This window comes from Aptenodytes forsteri, unplaced genomic scaffold, assembly GCF_000699145.1.
Source record: "Aptenodytes forsteri isolate BGI_AS27 unplaced genomic scaffold, ASM69914v1 Scaffold119, whole genome shotgun sequence".
Taxonomy (NCBI): domain Eukaryota; kingdom Metazoa; phylum Chordata; class Aves; order Sphenisciformes; family Spheniscidae; genus Aptenodytes; species Aptenodytes forsteri.
Window position 1 is genome coordinate 11,897,646 of NW_008796165.1, and position 14,790 is coordinate 11,912,435.

Genomic DNA, 14,790 nt, shown 5'->3' on the forward strand with positions numbered 1-14,790 from the left:
GCATCCCGCGCTCCCCTCCGCCCGCCGCCTGCCCCTGCCTTCCAGCTCCCCTCGGCACGGACTAAACCTCCTGCGCACAGCCGAGCCGGGCTGTAATGAACCCAAACCTCGTTACGGGGTGCTAGCACCCCGCACCGGCGAGCCCGCTTCCCTCCTGCGCCGCCGTCTATCATCCCCAGAGCCCTGATGCAGCGAAAAGCAGCTAAACAATCAAAGGCAGCGGAGGAAAGCCAAAGTGCCATTACTCGGACCTTGCTTGGGTTCAGCGGGGGAAAAAGCTGTGAATCTGCGCCTCCTGATGAAGCACTGCTGAGCTCAGCAGCTCATGCCACCCGCGTCTCCGCCACAGAGTCCATTTAATATCAGCCCACGAGCTGGTGGGAGGGTAATGATGGAGATGCTCAGCGTGCCTGCGGGAACAGGAAGGTCTTCAGCATTCAGCGTAGTCCGTCCCGTAACACGGGGGCACCTTCCCCTACCTGCTGCAAGGAAAAAGTCAGGGGAGAGGAAACAGCCAGGCCAATTGTCAAGATTTCGCAAAAGGTTAAATAAGAACTTTTAAAACCAGAATAACGGGACACGGGAGACATTTGGCCAAAAATATTTCCCAGCAGACTCTCTGCCTTTCTGATAGAAATACTAAAACTTCCAGTAGAAGCGAGTGCTTGCCTATTGTTTGCAAAAACTGGTTTCTGGAGGCCAGCTGCACAGAGAAGGACTCATTCTGCACCCAAACTGCCGGAGCCTGGCAAACATGCATTTACAGGGAGGCCCGAGGGGAGGCTAAGAGGGAAGAGCAGATCCTATCATTGCCCTCAGCACATCCCTGCACGTGCCTTTTCCGCATGGGTACAAGCCTGTGAAGTCTACAGGTGCTCCCAGATTTGCTTTCTCTTCCTTCACCCGGGGACTGCCACATATCATCGCTAATGAAACCTCCGTTTACATTATACGGTCCTTTCCCACTCGCAGCATATGCTCACTGGAAAAAAAAAATTACTGCTTGTAGCCCCATTGCAGGATCTTTTTTTTGCACTTCAAACTAGTCTATAATATACGATAGAGCGCCAACGCTTTCATTGACATATAGCTTGTTCACTTGGATGTCATGAGATAGCAAACAAGTGAATCTAAACAACGCAGCTAGCTAGTTATATGGCTAATCTGGTGGGTTGCTTTGATTTCATAAATAAATTAATTTAGTCTCCTGAACAGGGAGAGAAACACGAACCAGTGATCTCAACAGCGCTGCTGCCCTTCATTACCGGGAGGGCCTTGCTCAATTAGAAATGCCATTTGTTTTGATTACAAGGTTTTATGTGAGTAGAACCAAATTTTACCCAAATACATTGATGGAGTAAGGACTTGTATAAAGAACCACAGCGAGAGATGTTTTCCAATTGAAATACTGGAGACAGGCTATATGTTAAGGGGTGTAGATAAGGTACCGAGGGCTGGGAGCAGAGCTGGGCATGCAGACCAGCACCCCCCAAGGGTGTCCTGTGTGCAGGCTGTGTTAGCACTAATTGCTGTTACCTTACAGCCACCAGCTCACCGCTGACAGTGTACCAGACACCAGCATGAGTTTTGCTTGGGAATGAACCGCAGGATTTTTTTTCCCCCCTCCCTTCTGGATAGAAATAGCTCATTAAATATGTAATTTTTCAATTAAAGAGTCACTTTGAAAAAACAAAAGTTAATATTTTTCCTTTTAACATGTGGTGGGTTCAGAGCAGCCATGCTCTTCACACACATCAGAACCAGAGCTCGGACATGAGCAGAAACTCTTTAAAATGCATCTGAACTGCATGATGTGTGAAAAAAAGAAAAAAAAAAAGAAGTGCTTCAATCAAAATAAATAGAAATCCCCCAAAACCTGAAAAAAGTAGTGTGTGAAATAGTAGTATTAAAAAAAGAGTGTTTAAAATAAAGTATTTCAGGTGTCATTTGAAATCACATTTAAACTAGAAGCTTCATAAAATAAATAGGCAAGATGGCAAATTAAATCTTTAGATTCCACAGAAAGATTTTTGCTTTTGATTTCAGTTAGCCAGAGAGTGGCAAAAGATTTTCAGTCTGATTTTACAAAAACTCCTTCAAATTTTCACTGTCACCACGCAGCCCATTTGGTCTATTGCAGAAGGATAAGCTAGCGATGAGCCCGGTGCTTTGAAATTTCTATTTCAATATACCATCCCTGAGCCAGTTCACACAAGTTTTTAACCACTTTGCATGCCACTTCTTTCTCTGTAAATGGAGGTGGTGGCACTTCCCTTCCTACACGTTGGGAGGACAAATGAAGACTCTAGTGCAGAGGTAACAGGATCACACAGGCTTTTTAGATAGACCAAAGCAGCCCCATGAGCTGGTTTTGTGGTCCCACTCTCTGTGGAACTGGAATTACAAAATTAAACCACTCTGTATACGGGCAGGTTAAAACTCCAGAGGAGTTTTGCTGCATGGTTTTTGTGGAGCCAGGTTGATAGATGCACTAGCGGCAGACCCTTCCACCTGGGTAAGCCGTTTCCTTGGGTCATAACGTTCCTATTTATGGAACCTATTTTAGTACTTCTTAAAAAATTGCCTACAATCAATGCTGCTAAAATTGTGTGTTCAGCAAGAGGGAAAGCCGTGCCTTGACACAGCTTGGGAGAAATAGAGCCAGCTGAAAGAAATACCATCTCACCTTGAACTTTAGGCAAAATAAAGACACTTCTTTTAGCGACAGAAAAATTCATTGGGAAAAAGCTGATACGAGTGGCAGAGAGATGGGTGGGCCTGTTAGCAGGGACAAGTGTACTTTGAAGCACCGCAGATTTTTAAGGTCTATCAGCTAAATAGTCAGACCCCTGCATGGACACAAAGTACAGAATTTCTCCTGATCATTGCTCTGTTGAGCCTGTTAACCTGTATTTCACTAAGTCATTTCTTCAGGTAAAACATCCAATCCTGAAATGAAAGCTTAAAAAAAAATAAAATTCAACACACACTGCTTCTATTGCATCCCATACTTAGCAATTTTGGCAGATAAAAATGTGCCTTATTTGACCCCATTTATGTATGGTGTATTTCAAGGAACATGATGCCCATGCTTACATTTTTCATGATCCTTCAAGCACAATTGAAGTGCAATTTAGTCTAAAATAGATTCTGCACTCAGCATTCAGGATATTGAAAGCATGATCCCGCAGCACCGAAGTCAACTTATTTTATGCCACTGGCATCAGTGTAAGCAGAAGCAGGCGTTAATCTGTGTCACTCATGTACTAATCAGAGAAGAGCTGTTCCAGCCTCTCAAAAAAATGGAATTTTGTGGGCATTTGGAGTACAACGCAATGGAAAAGGAAGTGCCTAGGCTATATTCACTCACTGTAAATGAAAAGTGATTGAGGATCTGGACACAGTAAGTTGGGCAAATATCACCCAGTAAGATTTACAGGTTATTTGGTTGAATTTTAAAAAGTGACTCAGCAGAGTTTTCTTATAGGGACAGTTGCACAGAGGGACCAATTTCAAGCATCCTTTTTCTAGTGCCATCCCTATCGAAGTCAGGGTGCCATGCCAACACATTCGCTCCAGCTACGGTATGGTTTATGTTTGACACTCCAGTGGGAACATGCTCCCAAAGTTTTGGCAAAGACAACTCAAAGAATTGGACAAAGGACCGATCATGCTCTTCATAATCACGGACCACTTGTTGTCCTCAATCTATAAACAAAACTGGTATGGGTGCAGAAGAGAAAAAACAGTCAAATTTCTATTTGTTCTTATGTATATGGCAGTAGTAGCAAGGTGGCTGGGACAGAGGGGCATGCCAGAGTGGGAAGCTCTCTCTATGGAAACAGAGCAGATACTCTGGCCTAACGCTTGCAAGTTTTACTTATCTTCTGCTCCAGCCTGAGCTGTTGTTGGCCAAGCCCCAGTGGCTCCCTCCAGCCATGTTGTGGAGTATGAGGCATAAGATATCCATCGAGGGAAGAGAAACATAACCGCTTCTTTTGTGCAACAAATCAACAAGGAAAACAGTTTAAATTTTGACCGTAAGGCAATGAACATTTGCAAGTGCCCATGACTAAACTATAGATTTTATATATTAAAACCCCCTGCCAAATCAATTCAAAGAAAAGAGTGAGTTGAGAGTTCCTGGCTCCTGGCCCTGTTCTTGGTCCACTACCCCAGTCCCAGTTGTCCCTGTGATAAATACAAGTAAACTGTTACAGAAATAACATCAGGCTTAAAAATTCTCAGCCAAGTTCCCTCAGTATGCTGTGGCAAGGTCGAATCCATGGGGGTAACATATTTTCATTACCTCTTTTGGTGGTGCCCTCTGTCGCAGCAAAGCACTCCAGCATTCTTCCAAACGCCAAGAGCTGGCGTTTCAAAGGACACAGCTTGTTCGGGATCAAAATACACAGCAGTTGTTGCACTTTCTATTTAGGCCTTAAGCCTTGAATCAACAGTAAGAATCCTGGACACGGGAAAATACAGTGCTGACAAATACTTAATTCAATTAAATAGGCTGACATTGTTTAAGCAATAGCCGTTTCCTCTGATCCATCTCTTTCAGAACTCTTTGTCTTAATATTATGGCCTACTTGAAACACTCAAGCTCATGAATGGATTAAAGAGGGTTTCATTTGTTTTATTTATTATTTTTACTGCTTTGCTTGGCTTTTTGCAAACAGGGGAGGCACAACCCTCATTTAGAATTCACTGTAACATGCACATTCTTCCCTCCTCCTCTGCCGAGAGGAGAAGGCAGAAAAAAACATCAAAAAGATCGCAACTCTTTCAGAAGTACCAAAACTCTTGGGTAATTCATCATCAGCATTGACTGATTAACAAAAGCAGCTTTAGAGCACAATCATTTCAAAACCTGGATAGGATACACATTTACTGCAACAGTAAGTTGCCAGATCTTAAAAAAAGGGGTAAGTATTTTACCCAATTTTTGTTCAAAATTATATTAGAGAGTCAATGTTGCATATTTGCCTTTTTAGCTTGCATTCTGCTTAAATTCAGTCTTTGATTTTAAAGAGCGAGTCCTCGCACGCTCCCAAATGTGATCTCAGTATTGTACTATCTCACTGTGATAGTTGTGTATCCCTTGAAATGCATCAATGATGCATTCTATCAACAAGGACTCAAGCTTCCATTTATCTTCAAATATTTCACAATCCACTGCAGTATATTCTCAGTTGCGATTTTTGCTTTCAAGTTTGGCCACCATGTGTGTAGCATTAATTTCTCTGTTCACATGTAATTCATTCAGGGACTTACACCAGCTGAGAACCACATATGGAGGCCCAGATTTACAGAGCTTTTATTTTGTGCCATGGAAGCCTAGAAGAAACAATTTTCTATTTGAATATTGAGTGTTTACAGAGGTCTTGTTGTTCACTAGAGACAGCGGATTATGAAATCATATTCTGCAAGAATCCTATCAAAAAAACCCCTGACTGTAACATTTATTAACTCCTCTTTGTTCAAACGGTTGCTGGGTTCTTACAGGGCAATTGAACATTGCTTCTCCTCTCTCAGGGTTTGTTATGTATTATTATTATTAATTTACCACTTTTTAAAAATTGTTGGTCCAGCTTCAGTCGGTTTCTGTTGTGTCTGCCATTACCACAACTTTGAATGACCAAGGCCTGGCAGCAGAGACAGAGATGAAGAGTGGGACATGGGATATGGGTCTCAAGCAGACCAACATGTGTGCTCTAAAGCTTAGCACAGCTTTGCTACTACTTTTTCTGGAACTGAAGATATGCATGGGGATCTTTTTTGATGAGAAGCAGTCCAAAAATTGTATGAAGGATATTCACACCATACAACTCACTAAGGTCCCCAGTGCAGGTACCTGTACCAGGCAACTAATATTTGGGGTTGAGAACACGCTCCTGTTTTATCACATTTGAGTCAGCTCCAAATGCAGATCTCTAAGACCCTTCTGTGGTGCTCATTGAGGCTTGTTTTGAGAAAATAATGACACATAATGAGTGACTAATGTCCCACATAATTAATCCTGTAGCTCCTTATTTATCAAGATTTCAAGGGGAATGGAGCATTTTGGTAGAAAGCAAGAAATCTGAAGTTAAACCTAATGCTGACAATAATCCTTGGAGGGACGCTTCAGGGTTAAGCCTACATATGTCAGAGTCCTGGAGGAGACACCACATGCTCGTGGCCATTTGGGAGAGGAGCTGGGGTGGAGGTTAAGCATCCCCAGCCTCCCACGGGCTTCTCCCCCCCATCCCCTGGGGTCACCTCTTCCCAATTGCTACCAGAGGTAACAGAGCTGGGTGGACATGGGGTCTGGTCCTGGGGAGCCCTGACAGCCTCCCTGGCAAAGGACAGAAAGTGTAAATTGACTTTAATTAGGGATCACCTATGTGGCCTCCAATATATCAGTTTAAGTCCAACATTAGCAACTGTCAATTTCTTTGTTCACCCAAGACCCAAATCCTGTAAACACAAGGACCGTAACAAATCCCTGAAGCAGGATTTAGCACACATATATGGAAAACATACTAAACTATAAATACTGTATACCATATGGCATCTAGATTATCTAATTTCACTTCATAACTGGTGATAAAATGACCAATCAACTGACGTGCGGAATAAAATGCCAAGCCAACGATTCAGCTAGCCTTAAGATGGCTCTGAGGTTTCATCATATCCCATCACATCCCTAAAAATAAGCACATACCTATTTCACTGACACGAGTGTGTGGACACAGTAGGAATCTGTGCAAGGCTAGATGTGCCTTCAGAGCCAGAATTTGTCCTCATTTCTCTGCAGCTATGTTAAAGGTGAAGAAGCTAGATTAGGAGGACACCAACAGTGCCAGAGGAGAAATTTTGAACTCTCCATTTATTTATTTATATGAAAAAGGTATTTTGGGCAGATACCACTCATTCCTCAGCTTTTGCTGAGACCAGAGGTTCATCACTAAGGCTCCTAAGCTCTACTGCAATACAAACAACAGAACAACTTCATTGTGTAGTCATTACTACTGCACCTTCATCCATTTTTTCCCTCGCTACTAAAATTGTTTAATCATTGCACAGACCACAGCTCTACTCTTCTGCTCCCCATAACTGTAAAGGGCTGCTGCGCCAGCAGTGAGCCATCAGCCCTCAGAAACGGAAGATCAGCACTTTGAAGACCAAAATCAAAGTTATTGATATATTCCTAAGTTGAAGAAAAGGGATTTCATCATTTGCTGAATTCAGAACCACCAGGGAACTGTTGAAGGTTGTCTCTAATAGAAATCACAAAACAATCTGCAATGATGCCTGAACGTTCACGTGCTTGGAGAGAACATAGTGGATATAACCTTCTTGGAGGCACTGGAAGTTGAATGAATCTTGGAGTAATGCAAGAGATTAAAACCACACAAAGCTTTAAAAATGAGTCTAAATCCAAAATCAGCTTATTTCAAAGTTAAACACCAATGTCATCAGCTCTGATTTTGTGGGGGGCTTAGCCCCAGAAGCAGAGAGATCAATCAGTCCACAGATCCATTTCCCAGGAGAATGCTGGAAAATGGCTTTGTTGGCTCATTTAAAATTAGCTTGGGTACAGCCGTTATGAATATACTGTGCAGAAAATTGTGCACTGAATGATAAACAAATAGGTTGCTATGATTTGATGCTATTTTAATGGCTGGTGATTAACCAAATGAATGCCATTTGGTCTGGCCTGATTTGCCAAATGTTTCCTCTCTCCTGCCATCCAGGCAGTTCTAAAGTACAACATACAACCCCATACAACCATGCACTATAACCATATTAAACTCTGATAAAATATTTTTTAGAGGAATAGTAGCATATTGTAGGGTATGTACTCACTTATATCAATCCCAGCATTGATCTTCTCGTAGCCAGCTGAGAGAAGAGCATTTTCTAGCAAGCCATACTGAGGGTTTGTCTCTGACGTGAAGTTAAGGTCCTTGGGGTCTTCTTCATCAGAAACATTGGGATATTTCAAACAGATACATGCTTAAGAACCCCCATTCACCCCAAAAACAGCTACTGAGACAAACCCAGATTAACATGACTCTAGCTAGTCTGGACAAACTGCTTCCTTGCCTCGGTTATCAAGAACGGGTCATCTGATGAAGCCAAGATCTTGTCATACTCCCATAACAGCTTGATTTTCTATGCGGTGGTTTTCAGCTTAAGGACTGCTGGGTGTTTGGTGATTTTTACCACTGAATTCATTGAGACTGAAAGCCTGCAAAGGACAATGCACTACTAATATTAAACCAGAAGCAGAACAGGAATCAAATCCTTTCCTGGTTTCTTGTCCTGTCCAAAATAGGTTTATTTTGTGTCCACCATCAGTGTAGGCAGAGATCCTTTCCCAGATACCCCCATGCTAGCCGCAGAGGTGGTGGCCCTGAGATGTTCATCCTTGCTCTCCACTGGAGATTGCCCCGAGATGATGGGTGTGAGTTCTGTCAGCTCTCAGCCCAGGTGGGGCGATGAGGTTAGCAACGATGCAGCTGCCCAGCCCGGGAAAGAAGCTTCTGCATTTCAGTAACGGCAGCTACAGCAGAGCTCGTCCTGCCCTGTATTAATGAACTAGAGGGATGCATTACTGAGTCCACTTTATTATTTTATGTCTAAATCTTGTTTTATCTATATTACTTGGAATTTTGCCTTTTTTATTTTTTTAACATGGGTTATTTTTGTAAGAGAACGCTCTAATTGGCACCCCAGTGCCAACAGAAGTATGTCTCAGGTGTACGTGGCCAATGCCTCATTGTGTCCCCTCAGGGTGCATTAATTAACGCTACTGCACTGGCTCATATCACTGCCCAGTTCTAGCTAATGCCAGAGGTTAAACTGTCCTCTGACTGTGTCACCAATTTAAACTCTGAATAGCTCTTCATATGTACAACGCATGTTAGTATTTCTCTTATCAGGGTGCTGATACTGAACGAACAAATTTCTGAGTGATATCTCAAAGGTTTGCCTTTGCTCCAGCGTTAGTTTACTTTTACTTTACTATTTTTAACTAGTCATTTACTCTGTACCACACCTGAACAAAAAAGATAAAGAAAAATACTAACACTTCATGTAAAAATTCTTGATTCCTTGAAAAATGGATTAAAAAAAAAGAAAAAAAGGATGGTTAGAAGAATTTCTTACTCAGTAATTTTAATGATCCTCACTTAAACTTCTCCAGGTACTTTACAAATTACTCAGACCCAATGTTACACAATGCTTTAGCATGTATATTGCTCTGTGCAGACAGTTGGGGGTCTTCTTGTGTACTTTAAAAAAAAGTGCAGGTTAAAGTTCTTTTCTGAATTGCATGAAACAGCAGAGTAATTTTTGCCCCTATTCTATTAAAGATGAAATGGGGACATGGGAGGTTTTAATGTCGATGTTACCAGACTCCGCAAAATGTGGTTTCTTCCACCTTTTGGGACTGACTATCAGAGGCACCGACAGTTGGGGGTCTTCTTGTGTACTTTAAAAAAAAGTGCAGGTTAAAGTTCTTTTCTGAATTGCATGAAACAGCAGAGTAATTTTTGCCCCTATTCTATTAAAGATGAAATGGGGACATGGGAGGTTTTAATGTCGATGTTACCAGACTCCGCAAAATGTGGTTTCTTCCACCTTTTGGGACTGACTATCAGAGGCACCGGGCAACACCACCTTCTTCTGCTCCTGTGGCCAGACAATGCTTCCTTCTTCCCCAGGCAAGCACCGTTCCTGCCTTATCAGAGAAATTTGCATTTCATTCCTCCGTTACATGAGATAGCCCCGTTGTGTGGCTGCACAAAGAGGGGCTTTGTCTCCTAACCAAAGGCAGGCAAATAACTAGCTATTGAAATTTAAAAGGAAAGGAATAATGTGACAAAATGCCATGTTGCTGGAATGCTTCTGCTCACGAGCATGCCTGCACAGATGGAGCAAAGCCTTGTCACCAGTGACCTTGTTCGCTCTTCCGCACCAGCTGCATTTTCCAAGTTCCTTACTCCTACTGCAGCTCTGGACCTTCCCTTCTCTGCAGTATTGCAACTTGCCAGCACACATCTCTGAAAGGGAAGTCTTGAGCAAATCATTTGAAAAGAAAAAAACAATCACAGAGGAAAATTATATCATGTTGATGTGCCAAATCAAGCTCTCTCTGTGTTGTTGTAGCATGATTGTATCACCTGCCCTTCAATGACTGGCAATTTCAGGCTGCCTCATCATCAGAGACAGATGCTCCAGTGCTACCAAACCACAATATTGAATCACCTGGTCCTATCTGGCAGTTCAAAATCAGCCATTCATAACAAGATTTTTTTAATGCCATTTTTGTAAGAAATTGGGATTAGATAACTATTTCATAATTTTTGAATCATTAACTACAGTAAACATGAATCCAAATGACAAACCGTATCGTAAGACACCCAGCATGTTGGGAGTTTCTTGACATCTCCCAAAACTTCAGGCGCAGCAGCTAAACGAGCTGTTGTGACTTGCACTGGCAGAAGAGACACAGCAACATGAGCTAGCAAAGGTGTAGGACCACTGAGGAGCTCTTGATGTATTTTCTGCTTATTAGCATGTACTGATGCTTATGCTCCCTCAGTGTTACCTATGATGGCATTTGCAACTACACTTGCTTCACACTAGCATAACACGTTACTGCTTGCACGGATAAATGCATTTGGTCCATTTCTATTCTCATTTATGCTTTCTCCCTACTATTCTATCCTGTTTGGTGTCTGGGATCTGTGTTTGGCAATTACAGTAAGCTTAGATTATGTTTCTTCCTGTTGGGTTGCAGCAGAGGAAGGGTGAGATGCCATCACAGAGGAGTTTGTGACAAGTCCTCAGCTATGAGGGTATTGTGCAGAGAATGGGGATGCAGCCTGTGACCCCATCAGCACTGGCACGCTCCAGTGCTACTGAACCATCATGCATAATCACGTGCGCTCATCAGGGCACTTCCAGGGTTGCTTTACATCCTTCCACTGTGCCTCGCCTCTGGCAGGTAGCAATGAATACAAATAGCTATGAATACATGGACTCAAACAGCCTTACAGCAGGAGAGAATCTGCATGGGGAGCTCAGCACTTAGCCCCCCTTGTGCCCTGCCCAGCACAGCAAGGCAGAAGAGACAACATGCCACACCATGTCCCCAGTATTCCCCATTTTTGCTCTAAGAGCTGAAGTGCTTTTTTAAAAGTCACATTACAAAGCATCAAGCCAAGAGATTTACTTTCAAACGTTCAGCCCAGTCTTAATCAGGTAAACTCCTACTTCAGCCTGCAGCATAAGCAAAGACCGTGGGATCACACAAATTATAATTAACTTGCTAAAGTAGGTCAGAACTGTGTGTATTGCAGTGCAGGGATACTCTGGCTTTAATGATTTCAAATATTTTGAGAAGTAAACTGAAAACACTTAGTCAAATTAAGTGTTTTCTTTAAGCTGTCAGCATTGCAAACATTGCCAAGATGAACAGGATAAATTGGATTAGATGCAGTCTATATGCTTCAAATCCTAATGGCAAAGGATCCAAAATAGTGCACAAAGGCAAAGAAAATATTATATATTGTCTGTAAAGCAGCAGATCTCAGTTTACTGATTAGCCAAATAGTTTGAAATAGCATGAGTCATCTCTAGAGAAGCAGAGTGTTGCTGCTGGCTCCCATGCAACCCAGTTTGTGAGAGCGCGACAGTCTCCGCCTGCTAAATGATGGGTTTTACAACTGTGGAAACTGTGATTTTGATTCAACCCATGATAAGTCCTGCCACTGCAGTCTGGCCCAAAACAATGCAGGCTTAAATACAGACTTAAAAAAAAAATATATGCAGGTGGTAATTTAGGTTAAATATGAAAGTGAAATCATGTTACACGAGGTATCCACTGGTTATCAATGGGCAGGGATGCAGCATTCAGATTATATACTGGGAGGGCAGTATGAGGTGGTAGAGGTGGATGAAAGGCTTCATCAAAACAGCAACCAGCCACTGCACTTGTCCCTCCGCCAGAGACAGAGCGAAGGTGTCCACATGAGGATGATGTCCTAGGGAGGAGCAGAGAGCACCAGTCCAGAAATCACACTCAGAAGGAACACACAGACCAATTCAAGAGCTGGAAACAGAGTTAGAAACCTGTGGGTTGTAGGGGGGTTCATTGGCAGTGGGAGGGATTATCACAGCTAAAGTTTTGAAGGAAGCATCCAGAGATCTGACTGTCACCTTCTGTCTCCTCCAGTCATCAATAGTCAGGACATAAAGTCCCTTTCACAGACACACTATGCTCCAATTTTGAAGTTTCTTGCCTCCATTTGAGAGCTGCTCAGAATCTTTTTCCTCTACTGGATAGAAACCATCCTTTAATTGCTAGCCTGAATTTTCTCATGGTGGTTTAAGTATGTTTGGTTTTGTGCCAATATTGCCTATTAGCCTAAATAGTTTAGGTTTTATTTACCCCCTCTGTTTATTCCCTCAAGATAGTTGGAGGTAACTCTATCTCCCTCTCAGGCTTTGTTTTGCTGAGTTCAATAAGCCAAACTCTTAATCCTCTCCAATGATAGACCCTCCATTCTTCTGATCATGCCATTAGTTTTTCTCTATGCTTCTTTTGGTTTGACTTTGTCTTTCTGGATCTTGCACGTCCAGATGATGCCTGCCCAGTGCTCTGCAACAGCTAATACTTAATTCATGCTGGAAATTCATGACTGATTTGAGATGTGAGCACTAAGCACCTCAGAGTTGAAGCTAAAGGTTCTCCAAGTTGCCTTGCTCATCCCACCCCTTTACTGTCCTCCACCAGCTCCTAAAACAAAGCACAAAAAATTGGCCAATGTCTTGGAAAATTAAAGTCAATGGCAAAATCAGGAATAAACCCCAAATAAGCCATTTACTTCAGCCACATGAATACAAATATCAAACAAGAGTATCTAAAACGTCAACAAATTATGGTAAGTAGCTAAAACACAGAAGTTGTCATCACCATGTCTGGACAGAATTTTGACAAGTCCTCAGATAAATCTTCTCCATCTCCTTTTTCCACAGAAAGTTGGTATTCTGAACAGAAATTCTCAAGTCAAAGCATATACACGAATTTTTGGTTCTATCAAAAAAAAAAAATAACCTAGACATTCAAAGCAGATGCTTTTCGCTAAAGCTTTTTTACATAAAAGCCTATTCTTTCATCATGAAGTTGGTTCGAAAATTTTCCAAACAGTTCTAAACAGTAGCGGTAAATACGATTCCCAGTGGAGACAGACTACAGGTGCATGTTAGCATCTGTTCATCTGACAGTATACAAATCCTTTAAAAATAATAAAAGGCTTCTGTTTAGTTAGGGAGTGCCACCAAACATTACAGAGGGATCAGCTTCAAAGTTCAGCTTTAAAAATGTACTGTATTAAAATAAGAAATATCAGTTATGTAAGGAAAGATGTTTGCATGTAGCATTCAATCCTATAAATTGAGCAGGTCTCAAAGCTGTACCAAAGTGACTTTTGGTCATGCCCAAAATCAACTACATCTTTAAGAAAATTTAAAAAAAATAGCTCTAAGAAAACCAAAGGGATGTCATGATAGGTTTTAGAGGATCCAAGAGGCAAATACCCAACTTCCACAAATGCTCGATGCAGCTGATCTCAAGGTAGATATATATTATTTAACACCAACTAGGAGGCATCTACTTACAGAACACATACCCACTAGGAGCAGTATTCAGATGGGCAGTACAACACTGGTAATGATTAAAAAGTCCACTTGCCTATGGGATGAGTAACTGTGCTGCTGGGAGAAAGAGCAACGCAGCAAGGAAAGCACTTTCCTATCTCAGAAGATGCTGCCATCGCAGGTGGGGCAAAAAACCCTAAAAGTAGGTGGAGAAGGAGAGAAGCAGTTTTTGAACTTGAAAGAAAGATTAACGTGTTGAAGTAGAGCTCTTCTCTATGCCAATGGCTTGAACAATAATCTAAGTTTGATAATAAGTTTGATAGCTGTACTACAGTAGAGTAGTTGCTATGGTAGAGAACTGAATGGTAACAGGCCTAGACAAGACATCTCCAAAATACCAACAAACAAGTTGTTTCATTTTTCTCCCCTGTATAATGAATACATTTTACAAGATGATTGGCTTTTAATGCTCTTTCATTTCTCCAAGCATACGTGAGAAGAGGAGCAGGGAAAAACTCTGTCATGTTCCCTTGTATATTTAAGCACAGTTTCAAAGTAAAGTCAGGAAAGCTGCATAGCAAAGAAATTGCCCAGAAAAATATAACATCTAAATAATGGCTTCACTTAAGACAACAAGGATAATAGGGCAACCTGAGTTGAAAGAATTTATTCCAGGTAATTCAGTGCAGCAGCCAGAGGGGTCTGGGTGCAGTCCTGGAAATCTAAATGGTCTGAAATCACTCCCCAAAACAGACTATTTAGTATTTATTTATGGTGCCTGTGCAATAAGTTACAGCGTTATGTTATTGCACAGTTGTGCATGCAAGCCAGCAAAACTAAGGTGAGTAAATGCAACCGTCTAACCTCCAGACAGGAGCACTTCTGCAACACAAGCTACTGAGTTACAAGTCTCAAAATGAAAAAAATACTCATATTTTTAAATTACTCTGTGAGACTACTAAATGCTGTTGGTGATAATGAACAAGGAAAAAACAGGAGCAACATTTAAAAAGAGTAGCCTGTATTCTGATTATCCTTTATAAATGTGTGCCAAAAGTCACAACTGAAATTAAGACAATCTTTCATTAAACTTACTTTAATAAATTTTAAAAAAATAATGTTAAAGCAGTT

General features: G+C 41.7%; 1 pseudogene; it reads right to left on the minus strand.

The window, feature by feature from the left end:
- LOC103905759 overlaps positions 1-14,790 on the minus strand; it is a 106,163-nt pseudogene that overhangs the window by 73,589 nt on the left and 17,784 nt on the right.